Source organism: Alexandromys fortis, unplaced genomic scaffold (assembly GCF_014885135.2).
Source record: "Alexandromys fortis isolate MF-2015 unplaced genomic scaffold, M_Fortis_MF-2015_v1.1 scaffold_86, whole genome shotgun sequence".
Taxonomy (NCBI): domain Eukaryota; kingdom Metazoa; phylum Chordata; class Mammalia; order Rodentia; family Cricetidae; genus Alexandromys; species Alexandromys fortis.
The window spans coordinates 474,587-487,697 of record NW_026067965.1 but is presented as its reverse complement, the minus strand read 5'-3'; the positions used below and the strand labels follow the sequence as shown (position 1 = coordinate 487,697).

The window sequence follows — 13,111 nt, the reverse complement described above, 5'->3', positions numbered from 1 at the left end:
TTTCCAAAAGGGATTTGTGCAATATGATTTGGTACATTACCGATAACTAAATAAAAAGCCTAAATGTTTAGATCGCTTTAGGAGACTAGGCAGAGTGAGATTTCCTGGAAAAATAAGCCCTTTCATATTAATGTGATTATTAAACTTAACCCCTTACATTGTGTACCATAGAGAGCAAGCCTGCTTGCCCATACTATGTAGAGGAGAGACTAGAGTTTGTGCGGCCCTCCAAGATGATATGTTCCGCCCAGGGGCTGACAGGCTCAGCATCTCAGAACATTTGGCATGTAAAAAAACCTTCAACAAACACTTTGCAGCTCTTTGGATGCTACCCACTCTGTACCGTCATCTTTAGATATGAGCATCCACAGGCACCACCTTCAGGTACAAACATCCGCAAGTGAGACAGTGTGCGTATTGAGCTGGGGTTTAACACCTACCCCAGAGAAGTGCTATGCCCTGTAAGATGCAAGGGCTGGGGTTAATTGCTGTCCAGTTTGACCTTAAAGAACTCTCGTGTGATTCTTAATGTTCTAGCAGAGTAAGATCTATCTAACTTTGAATTCGGATCAGCAAATGTATTTGTTGGGTGTCTAGCATGAGTCGGTCAATGAATTGACCTGGGACACGTGAAGGAAAAAGTTCATGCCACAGCCAAGCGTAAGGATTGTCAATGCCGCTGAAACAGCGCTATCCCCACCCACCAGCTGGGGCTAATGAGCTCAACAGCGCTCCATGTAGCTGAAAGGCATTGGTTCCTACTACTTGATAGTAGAGGCATTTACATGTTTGACATTATCTTTCGTATTGGTCTTCTACATGCTACGTTGCTGAAGATTGACTTGATTTATAAATGCAAAGCCATATTAATATGGAAAAATAGATCCATGTGTTATGGCCAGAAGAGAAGGCTGGACACACATGCTTAGAAACTAACCTGTGAACTATAGAGCTGGCTCGGCCTTTAGAGCATGCGCTCCCCTCACAGAGGCCCTGAGTCCAGTTCCCAGCACCACATGCAGTCATGTGCACACATGCACACAATTAAAAGTAATAGAAAAAAATCTTTAAACTACAAAACCTGTCTCCTCTGTCAGGATGGAATCAGACACACTGTCCTGTTTCTTGCTTTTGTTCATTCTGACACCAGAGACTGAAGTCAGGGACAGGAGCCAAGTGGATTCTGTCCACCACTGTTTTCCCTATGACAAGCATAGATGACGGAGTTTCGAAAACGTTATGCTGCTAATGAAGGAATGATTTGGTGAATAACTCTATGGACCAAGCCTGTTCCTTTTGGTGTGAACAGTATTAATACAATGTGGCCTGGAGGAAGATCAAAGTGACCCACACTTCTGCTAACATGACACTTGTTGACCAGTGTCCATGTGCTCTGTGACTTAGCTGCGCAGCCACCCCACCTTTCTTGAAGGCAAAGCCCAGATTTTGTCCTCAGTAACAAGGCTTACAAGGAAGATAGTCACCCAGCCTCCCTTTATATAAGCAGAGCCCCATGACATGACTCCACCCAGGAGTAGCAAACATCCTGAGGATCTTCCAGAAATACATTCTTTCTTTTCAGGACTGGTGAGCAACTAGGAGTGGGATTATATGGTAGGTAGACAGATGAAAGAAAGGGACCACAGCTAGGTAATAAAGATGGAGAACTTCCAAGGTGGCTGGCTTCTTCTTTATCCTCCTCTGGCATATTAAAGATTTAAAGGTCTTTCTCCCGCCCACAGTCCCTCTGCTGAGGGACTGGCCCAACAAGTTCCAGGTTGGATCAGGTTATGTTACACAACAGTTGTGGGCCAACCATCCTATCTTTCTTCAAACAGACCAACCCTAAATCAGGGAGGAAATCTCTCCAGTCTAAAAAAAAAAAAAAAAAAAAAAAAAAAACCAACCCTCTAGAGGAGACTAGATTTCTCAGCTTTCTGAGCCCCCCTCTGCTTTGCCGAGGGTCTTTGTCTTTGTGTTTCTGCTTCATGGATGTTTCCTCACCCCAGTAAACACCTTTCTTCAACTGTTGGTTTTATAGGCTCCTGTTAGCTGTGTCTGAGATTTCTACAGTATTACTTGTCTCATTCTTTTCCTGCTGCCTGTGGATCTGGATGTAGAACCCTCAACCTTTCCAGCATCATGTCTGCCTGTATGCCACCATGCTCCCCACCATGATGATAATAGACTAAACTTCTGAACTGTAAGCCAGGCCCAATTAAATGCTTTCTTTGATAAGAGTTGCCGTGGTCATGGTGTCTCTTCCCAGCAATAGAATACTATTGAAGACAGAGGTGGTCTCCTTAACACAATTTCAAAAGAAGTAAGCCCCTCCCAGTGAAGAGTTTATCAGGCCCTGAGAAGAGTAAAGGGGAGGAGATTGACCCAATTTTCCACCAGTTTCCAGGACCAAGTTGCTCAGAATTTCCTTCAGAGTTCTATTCATCCTTTCTATCTGGCCTGAGCTTTGTGACCTATATACATGGTGTAATTTCTAATTAATACTTAATACGTTTGTCAGATTTTGAGACACTTTGGCCATGAAGGCCAAGCCCTTGTTGAACCCCAGAGCTAGGGGCAATCCAAATGTAGAAATTCCTTAGTAACTATTGGAGCAGTCTCTTCTCAGGTGGGGTAGGCTTCTACCCATGCTGAGAAGGTGTCTACAAACACCAGCAAATATTTATAGGCAGAAACAGTAGGGCAGATTCCAGTAAAGTCACCTCCCAATGTTCCCCCACACGGTTTTCTCAAGCCTGGATCCCTTGTTGGGTTTACCTGAGCACAGACAGCACAAACTAAAAGTGGTGTTTTTACACCACTTAAATATCTGGGCCTGAGGAGTTCAGCAGCGTCTGCAGCTCCAAAGTAAGTGGCTTGGTGTAACCGGTTGCCTTCTCAGACTCATGGGAAGGATGGGTCTGTCTGCACCTGGCAGCATCTGTCATCCTTGCTTTTCCTGCGTGGCCAGTCTTGTTTCTCTGTCTGTCTCACCCTTGGGTGCATTCCAGGAAGTCCAGTAAACTGGGCTCCAGCAGGGCCACCAAGACTTGGAGAGGACCCGCTGGCTGTAGGGCCACTTCCCCAGGAACCAAGTCAGCCATACTGTTGCTTCTGGGAGAATCACCTTGCAGGTGTCCTTTGCAATGGATACACTCTTGGGTAACCAGATAGCTTCCAGGAGGACTAAGATTTCTTCTCTATTTTTGACTTCATTTCCTGTTGAGGTTAGCAACCCTCTTTCCTTGTATAGAGTACATGGCCATGGGCTGTGGAGAGAGCATGTCAGCTGTCAGTGTATATGGTCATAACCTTGTCTTTCCCCCAACAGAGAACTTTAATCAAAGTCAAAAGCTTGGCTCCTTGGGCTGAGGTTCCCCTGATTAAAGATTATACCCAGATAATCTTACCTTGAGTCACCTCTGCTGCCCCTGCATACCCGATCCTGCTTGCGGGCAAAACTGCTCCCGTCTGTGAAAAATACCTCATCTGTTGTTACCAACATGACACCAGTCAGATCAGGCCTGAAGACACTCATTCAGTGGACCCATGGGGTCATATTTAACAGGAGTTTAGCAGGGTTGAGGGCTAACATCTTATGACCAAATACAGGGTTCATCCGGAAGCAGGACTTGGTGTTGGGACACCCAGGCATTAGAAACCCCAGCCTTCGAGAGGGGCTTTAGCATCTCTCAGGTGCTCCCCTCAAGAAGACCTCAACAGAGTGAGGAGCTGTCAGGAACAGTTCATGACCAAAAGTTAATTTGACAGCTCTTTGTACCAGCAGGGCAGTGGCAGCTGTGGCTCTTGCACATACTGGCCATGCAGCTGTGACCAGATTAAGTCTCTTAAGCAGCTATGCCACTGGTCTTTCCCAGGGTCCCAGGGCTTGCATGAGGACCCCTAGGCAGTGCCTCTGACCTTATCTTTGTACAAGTATCATGACTTAGTAATGTCTGGGAGAGCCAGGACTAGTGTGATCAGCAGGGCTTTTTTTCGAGGCCTTGAAGATGCTCTGCCCAGTCTCCGGCCATTCCAAAGACTGTGTGCTCTGGTGCTGGCATCTCAGCAAGTCCCCCCATCCATTGCTGCCAGCATCCAGCTGCCTCCAGGAATTCCTATACTGATTTTTTTTTTCGATGGTGGCAGCGTAGGGGGGGATTGCAGGATAGCTGAAACACAGTTGTGGGAAACCATCCGCCTTCCTTCCTCTAGGCTGTAGCCTAGGCATGTGGCCAAAGGAACACACGACTGAGAATTCTTAACTGAGATTTGGTACCTCAGGGCTTGGAGGGCCTCTGAAAGGCCTTCTGTCAGCTGTCCACATTCTTCCTCAGTGGTTGGAGCTCTGGGGAGGCCAGCTACACACTGGAGCAGGGTGCTTTGTGGATATTTTTGTCTAAATTCCATCAGTTCTACACTCAGGGCCCTACCAAATGATGCTGGCGAGTCCCTGAACCCCTTCTTCCGGTCTATTTCCCCCATTTCCTCTCTTGTTTGCCTCCCCAGGGGAACAATCACCTCAGAGTTTCTATCCCTTTATGTCATCAGCTGAACTGTGGCTGTTGTAAACTTAATGACAATTTCCAAAAGTTAAGACATATCCATGCCTTCAAATCCCTGTCATTTCTGGAGCTTTATCCTTATGTCTGGGGTCAGCTGCATGGTGAAGGTAATATTAGTGGCTCACTGGTTTTGTGGGGCATCTGGGTCCATGGGAGTAAATACCTGACATATTTCACAGAGTTGTTCCAGAAACCTAGTGGGTGATTCTTCTGGTCCTTGAGTAACCTGATCTACCCACCTTGGATACATCGGCAGGTTTTATGACTGCTGCTTTTTGCCTTTTCTGTTTTATTATCCCAATAATGATTGGTGCAAAAAAAAAAAAAGGCATCCAATTTCCTCTTACCTTGAAACAGTTTCCAATGGGCTGAAATGGCCTGTGGCTTCTCTGAAAATGGAGGGTTTGGGGGTCTTCCAATTATCCAAGCCACTGGTAGAGAAGAAGCTATAAACCGTGAAGGGTGGGAGAGGTTGAACCTCCACTCTCCTGCCCCCAGGGCACTATGGGGAGAATTACTCCCCCTTTCTCTGGCTGCAGCCAGCTGCTTCGAGAAGGAAGGGAAGGAACAGAGTGCTCTGACAGGGGGCCTATTTCTCCTTCCTGCGCAAACTCAGAGAACTCCCCTACCTCCGTACTACAAGTGGGAATCAAGCAACCAAACAAGCTGGAAGAAGGGGGGAGGGGGTAGAAGGTCTGTTTTCTCCTGTGGAGCTGAAAGAACAGAGGCTTGGGTTTTCTGTGAGTGACCAGGGCAGCCCAAAAGGATTCAGGTCCCCAACAAGAGGGCACAAGCCTTAAGCCAAGGGGTTGTGTGTGGCTGGGGAGCCATCACCATAGCAACAAGAACAGCTGGCTGCCAAGGTGCCACCCAAAGGAGGTGTGCCACATCAAGGGTGGGCAGCCCTGGACGGTCCATGAGCCAGTGGGAAAACAGGGAATTAGGCATCAAGGGCATTGGTAGCTGTGACCTAGGTCATCTCATTTCCCTTCCGTTTTAGATCCGTTTCTCCAAACAATAGAACTGACAGAAACACACAGTGACTCTAGTCATACGTGACGTATTCATACACCAAAACAGACCAGTGACACTTCACACTGATTCTGGACACAGACCTACAACTGCGTCAGACCTTTTCTGTGTCCTACCCAGATGTCACCTCTTACAGACCAAACTCACCTCCCTGGTGTTCAGACCAGATGACTTTTGATTTCTCTTTTGGGGGTGCGTCCCCCTTGCTTCCCCGTGACATCAGAAGGACAAAGCATCACAATCTAATCCCATGACAGGAACTCAAAGCAAATCTGTCAATTGATTGGAATTCGGTTTCTGGTGATTGGTTTTTAATTTGCTCCATTGCCGTGTCACAGTTGGATTGAGTTTGGTGAAGTAATTAGTAAATGTTTACTTAGTGGTAACGTAGAGCAGAAAATAGGGAGGTGTGACCTGTGTCTGCCAAGCTTGCGAATGCAAAAGATCAGAACATCGATTTTAAAGTCTTCCCTCCAGCCAGAATTTTGGAAAGCAGGGCATTCCAAACATAGTTGGATGATTGACTGACAAGTAGTGTCGTTCCAGGGAATTTATAATAATAAATATTAAATGTATAATTAAAAAAACAAAACAGTAAGGCTCACATAAGACCAGTGAGAAGAATATACTGCTTTGGCAAAGCCTTTCTCACGGGAGGAAGCTGGTGTTTCAGACCTGTGAGAACACAGGAACTTACTCAGCTAGTAACGTATTTGAAAAATCTCTGTCCTGATGGATCCACCGGTCAAAGTTGGTGTGCGTGTGTGCAAGTCTAGACATCTATGCATGGGGAGACCAGAGGTCAATGTCCAAGTGTCTTCCTCTATTGCTCTCCACCTTAGGTTTTTGAGGCAGGGTTTCTTGCTGTCTGTAGCTTACAGATTGGCTACATGGGCTGATGAGTTCTGCTTTCCTGTGAGTGCTGCGGAGCGAAAGTCAGTCTCTCGTGCTTGAGCATCAAGCCTTTCATCAGTTGCATCATCAGCCCCGATTAAACCAAAGTCAACTGAAAAAAGTGCAGATAAAGATGGCTGATACTTTTTAATTTTGTTTAAAATTATGTCTGTGGAGATGCCTGCAAGTAGAGGCGTTACACCTGAAGAAGGGTTGATCAAGCAAACTGTACAATGGTGTCTGAGATCTCCTGGCACGTTATAGACCTTCTAAGAGGGAGGTCCCCTGGGTCAACTCTACATCACAGCCAGAGCCCTCCCAGAATGCAGTGCAACCAGCTCCAGGGAAAGAGTAGCAGCCTCTTTAACACCAGTGATTTCATGAACCCAGAGGACAATCTCTCCCCTCTGTCTTCCATCCATACAGAGGGAATGAGGGATCTTCCTTGCCCCGGGGGTCTGTCCAACCCTTCTGGCTACTGTGACAGCATACTTTTATCGCCCAATCTTCTGGGCTAGGACACTGTGCGCCTACCTGGGTCTCCTCTGCTGTGAGTAGAAAATCTCCCTCTGCCACCATCCCCCCCCCCCCCAACACTGTTAGAGTGCCCTATTTATTCTCAGGCATCTGGAATCTCCTAGGTATTCATGCCCTGGTTCCCTCAGGTGAATTGTAAAACCAGGGGACAGCCTCTGCTCTCCAGCCTCCGCCCAGAAAAAAAGAGAGACAGGGGTTCTGGACAAGCATAACTTATAATGTGAACTATTAGTTGTTTTGGTTAGACTTCTTTTCTAATAAACTACTTTTTTTTTTTTTAACTTGCTTGCCTGCTTGTTTGTTTTGAGACAGGGTCTTTCTACTAGCCTGAGCTGTCCTAGCGCTCACTACGTGGACCAGGCTGGCCTTGAACTCACTGAGATCTGCCTGCCTCTGCCTCTTGAGTGCTAGGATTAAAGGTGCGTGTGACCACACCTGCAGCAATAAAATGTTTTTTATGCCATAAAAAAACCCCAAAACTATGTGTGTGGGAACCATATGTGCACATGAGTCAGAGATGCCCTTAAAGGCTGGAAGTGTTCGATAGCATGGAGTTGGAGCTACGTACAGGAGATTGTGAGCCATGGAGCGGCAGTTAACATGGGTGCTGGGAACCAAATTCAGGTTCCTCTGTAAGAGCAGTGTGGGCTCTCACCAGTGCTTAGTATTCTTTGGAGCATAATACTACAAGCAGAAATCACTGAGGAAACGGTGGAGACGTGGATGATTTGATGGCCCACGTTTTCAGTCACATCACACTGAAGTATTTGCAGATGAAACGATAAGATGTTGAGGATGAGCCGCCAAGAAGAAGTCAGAGAGAGAAGATGATGGATGTGAGACAAGACTGATCATCTATGAGCCGATAATCGTTGAGTCTGCGTACTGAGTTGACGGGGACAGGGTTTTTTTTTTTTTCCTTTTTTTAAATTTATTTATTAAAGATTTCTGTCTCTTCCCCACCGCCGCCTCCCCTTTCCCTCCCCCTCCCCCAATCAAGTTCCCCTCCCTCATCAGCCCAAAGAGCAATCAGGGTTCCCTGTCCTGTGGGAAGTCCAAGGACCACCCACCTCCATTGGACAGGGGGGTTTTACATATCCTGTCCTATGCCTGTAAATGTTTGAAGGTCGTTTTCATGATAAACATTATGTTTTTAGTCCAGTGTTTTCACAAACTGGGCTAAACTTCTGTCACAACTCGTTATTAAAAAGCCAGTCACACACACACACACACACCCTTATTTAGTGGGAAGAAAAATAGACCGATTGATTACAGGCATTTTTAAAAATTTATTTGTTTGTGTTTTTTTATGTGTTTTCTCTGCTTGTATGTCAGTGTAAGTGTGTCAGATCCCCTGGAACTGGAGTCCCAGGCAGTTGTAAGCTGTCATGTGGGTGCTGGGAATTGAACCCAGGTCCTCGGGGAAAGCAGCCAGTGCTCCTAACCACTGATCCATCTCTCCAGCCCCCAGGCATCTTATTTTAAAAAGTACAAAAATCCTGGCACTAAGGAGACCAAGGCAGAAGATTCAGAGAATCGCCTCAAGTTTAAGGGCAACCTGGGCTGCATATTGAATTTTAGGTTCACTTGGGCTCCATAGTGAAGCCCTTTTGGTCTATGGAGAGAGTTCCAGGATGGCCAGGGCTACACATAGAAACCTTGTCTCAAAAATAATAAATAAATGGAAAGTATTAAAATATTAAGTGTGATTAGTTTCAATGAATCTGGGGCCTGGTGAGATGGTGAGATGGCTCAGTGAGGAAAGGGGATCACCATACAGCCTGAAAACCAGAGTTCAACCTCCGCGACCCACAACCCACGAGGTAGAAAGGGAGGACCCACACGTGCATGCGCACAGTGGCATAGTTGCCCTTCCCACATACAAAATTAATGTAATGAAATTATTTTAATAAATGTACTTTCATCCATCGATTGACTCAAACACTGCCAATAAAATGAGGAACACTCTGCTGGGTGTGGTGCAGAGAGAGTGATCACCTTCATGGTTTTCTGCCGAAAGTGTTCATTGGAAATCCTTTCTGGACGGAAACGATATATCCCAAGATGTTAAAAAAAATATAGCAGATCTGTAATCCAGTCATTCAGGTTGGAATTTGGTCAAAAGAAGCAACTCGCAGGGCCTTTCAACCCTAGGATGCCTGTGGCAACATACTTGAAAGAGAACAGGAAAGGACGGCTTCAAAATCAAAAGAAGCAAGAAATCAGCCATTCCTACAATGGGCTAATAAGGACCACCAAAGCTGGAACTGTCATATCAAAATGTGACAATCCATGCTCCTGGGCACAGGCTGCAAGTCCAGCTTCTTGGGTGGCCAAGGCAAAGGGAACTCAAATTCAAAGCCTGCTGGGTTACGGAGTGACATCTTGTCTCAAAAGAGTGAGCTGAGAGGCTGGTAATGGCTGTGCCTCAGTGATAGAGTGCCTGCCAAACATGCAGGAGTCTAGTCCTAGGTCCAGTCTGTAGAACTGAAGAAACAGAAAATAAAAGATAGATAGATAGATAGATAGATAGATAGATAGATAGATAGATAGATAGACGATAGATAGATAGATAGACGATAGATAGATAGATAGATAGATAGATAGATAGATGATAGATAGATAGATAGATGATAGATAGATAGATAGATAGATAGATAGATAGATAGATAGATAGATAGATAGAAGATAGATAGAAAGAAAAGTGCCAATGGAATTATGGGATGTTTGGTTTGGCTGACTGGTCTGATATATGTACATGTATATTCTGTGTTTTAACATTTTCTTAGTTTTGTAATTAAGAAGACAATAAAGTTCATTTCATTCCAAATCATACACAAAGGAAGAAGATATTTCAAAAATAAAGATGTTTTCCAGTCATTAAGTATATTTAGTATACTTTGAAAAGTTGACAACCTAAACCCAGGTGTGAGGAGACAGATTCAGGAAGGTTGCAAGGTCAAGACCAGCGTGGGCTGTGTAGCTGGGCGCTGTCTTACAAACTAATCAGTAACGTTCACCTGCCAGGGAAATAGCAAGTTCAGAAAGATGGGGTTCTCGGGGTTAGGCCCATCTACTACAGTCTGCTATGCTGTAGTATGTGAGATTTCCTCACATCCAGGAAACTCAACTGCACAATTTGTGGTAGTGGAGGACGGCATTCGTGTTCTTCCCTGTAAGGAAAAAGCAAATCAACTACAAACAAAAATAGCCCACAGAAGAAGTCACTTTCTATTAGCACAAGAATAATATAATGTTGTTACCGAGACCTATGCAGCAGTGTCTGCAGGAACTAAATATAGAAAATGATCACGAGGGCAGTCAAGATGACTCAGTGGGTAAAGGTGATTGGCTTATGGCCAAGCCTGACAATCTGCATTTGACCCCTGGGTTCCACGTCATGAAATGGAAGGACTAAACCAACGCCCCAAAGTTGTTCTCTGACCCTCATGTGTACACCATGGCACATGCACCCCCACACCCACAAAATAAATGAACTGGAGTCTTTAAAGATTCTTTTTAAAAAAATGAACAAGACAGCCCATGGCCCTCTGTCAAAGGTCTCTCTTTCTCTCTGTTTCTCTGTCTCTATCTATCTCTAGTTCTGGTGTTTCCTTCTCTCTCTCTCTCTCTCTCTCTCTCTCTCTCTCTCTCTCTCTCTCTTTCTCTTTCTCTTTCTCTCTGTTTCTCTGTCTCTATCTTTGGTTCTGGTGTTTCTGTGTGTGTGTCTCTCTCTCCGTGTATTCTTTATCAGTAACCATTAGTAAAGAAGATGTGAGCAGGATCATTCAATTCTTTGAGGACTTAAAGAGAACAGAAGGACGAAGTCCCTCCCATGGGTGACCAACCTCTCCTCCCAAGCCTCTCCTAACCCCAGACCGTGGCCTCAGACTGGGTTCAGACCTCTGAGCTGAATGACATCACTGGCTGCCAGCCAGCAGATCATGGGATGTCTCAGCCAAGCCCCACAGTTCAGCTCCACTCACCCATCTCCCATCATGTGACCCGTCAGTCTGACTCTCTGAAGAATACGAGTGTGGGCTTCGGGGTTCTAGAAGAAACAGCTTTGCGACTGGCGTGTCCCCTCTGTCTCCTCCCTTCTCTGGTGACGACATCTTTAATTAAGGGCCTGAGCTCTGTTGCCTTGTTTCTCCAGCGTTTCTACTTCTGCTCTCCTGAGCTACCCATACATTTCCCCTTGTGCCTGTGGCTATATGACACTGTGCTATCCTCAGGAGGGACGTGCCCTTCCCTGGCTGCATCATCTTCGTTCTGCCACAGACATGCTTCCACAGGTCTTTGCTTAGTGTTTTCTTCCTGGCCTCGGTCTTTGGCCAATAGTGGTGCAGATGCTGTCGTTGGCTCCTTGGTACACAACCTGCTTCCTTCTCATCCTTGTGGTTTCTCTGCTGTGTGCATTCTGCTACCTTCTGGGACCTCATCATCTTTATGAGCTCTGTTCTCATGAATAAAATTCCCAGACAGGCTTGCTTTAGTAGAGGAACCCATCATGGAGAGTACGGTAGACCTGGAATTGAATCCTCATTTTTTTTTTTTTTTTTTTTTTTTTAGGGCAGGAAAACCACTTCTCTGAAGCCAGGTTTCCCATCTCAAAAAGGTCTAGCAACACCTCCTGGAAGAAAACCTTGTAATCCGCTGATGATGCCCAAGCTCTTCTAACCATCATATTCTACTGATTTTCACAGTGTATACCCAGCAACCATCTGGCAACTGAAACCAAGTCTTTATGAATGAATCAATGTCAAAGACGATGCTGAGAAAAGAGAAAAACAGGTTTGCAGAAGATGACCAGATAGCCTCTGGTTCCCTCTGTCCCCGAAGAGCTTGTCCCTTCACTAGGTGCTTTATTCTATTTCTCTACCCATTTGAAACAGGGTTTGGTTTCTATGCAGCCTCATGACTTAACCAAGGCCAGCTTCTGATCTGCAATCCTCCTGCCTCTGTGTCCAGGATACTGGCATTCTGACATGTTACCACACCCAACTAATTACTGCTAAGAGCAGTGTGCTTCTCATTCTTTTCCCAGTTTGTTTGTTTGTTTTCCATGGCTGAAGACTGAGCCCTGGGGTCTTATGCATGCTGGGTAAGCACTCTGCCACAGGCCCAAGTCTGCCTATGGCTACTCTGATTGACAGGGCATGGCAGAAGTGATTCTGGGAAACCTGCACGCTTAGGTCTTTAGGTAACAACTTCCAAGTTCCTCCTGACTCTTTTGCTATGTCTCCTATGGGGCACTCCAGCCGCCATAGGTGTGAAGAAGCTCAGGCTATTCAAAAGCAGAGTGCACGCGCAGAGCTATGGTGTGTTAATATCCACAGCGGCCAATGGTCCCAGCACAGACATCGTACTTCCAAGGGAAACACCTGACAACGTTGCCTTCTTCCCTGGGCTTATGAGGGACCCATGGGGAGACCGCTAACCAAGCCCTTCCAGGGAACCGCTGGGAACACCTTGTTTCTACTGCCCAGATTTGCTGCAGTTCCTTGACTAGCAGTAGAAAACCGGTTTTGTCCTGCCGTACAGAACCCTCTGTACCAGAAGCACTAGGGAGAAATTTCCACTTAACTTCGATTCCAAGAGAAGCTGGGTAATGAAAATATTCTCTCCCTGCTCGCCCGAATTGCGTGCTCCAGAAGAGACCCTCTCCCTTTGGCTGGTCCAAGGCTTGCTGCCAAATGCGTTCCCTCCTAAAGACAGGTGGGAGCCATCATTGGCAATCACAATTGACATTTCCTTTTCTCTTTGTTGCTTCTCTATTTTCTTCCTTTTAATACATCTATTCTCCCTCCCCCTCGCCATTTCCTCCTCCTTCTCTCTCCCTCTCTCCCAGCCTTCCTCCCTTTCTTCCTCTGCCCTTCTCCTTTATTTGGAGACAGGCCTTTTATTGCCCAGGCTGCTCAGGGACCCACTACGTAGCTGAGGATGACCTTGAATCCCTGACCTTCCTGTCTTGACCTACGAATGCTGGAATGACAGGCAAGTATCACTATGACTAACTTCCTTGTACACTTTCTTAAATAATTTCTGGCACATAATAGGACATAGTGTATATACATACATAT

General features: G+C 45.9%; 1 long non-coding RNA gene across 2 annotated transcripts in view; it reads right to left on the bottom strand.

Moving 5' to 3' along the window:
• Nucleotides 1-1,962: 1,962 nt before the first annotated feature.
• Nucleotides 1,963-13,111, bottom strand: part of LOC126508665 (uncharacterized) — a 72,650-nt gene continuing 61,501 nt past the window's right edge. The window contains exon 3 of one of the 2 annotated variants that reach the window (XR_007593924.1): nt 1,963-3,269. This is a non-coding gene — a long non-coding RNA (uncharacterized lncRNA). Of the gene's footprint in view, nt 3,270-9,921; nt 10,202-13,111 lie in introns of those variants that run through there. The other variant, XR_007593923.1, reaches the window with a different exon arrangement.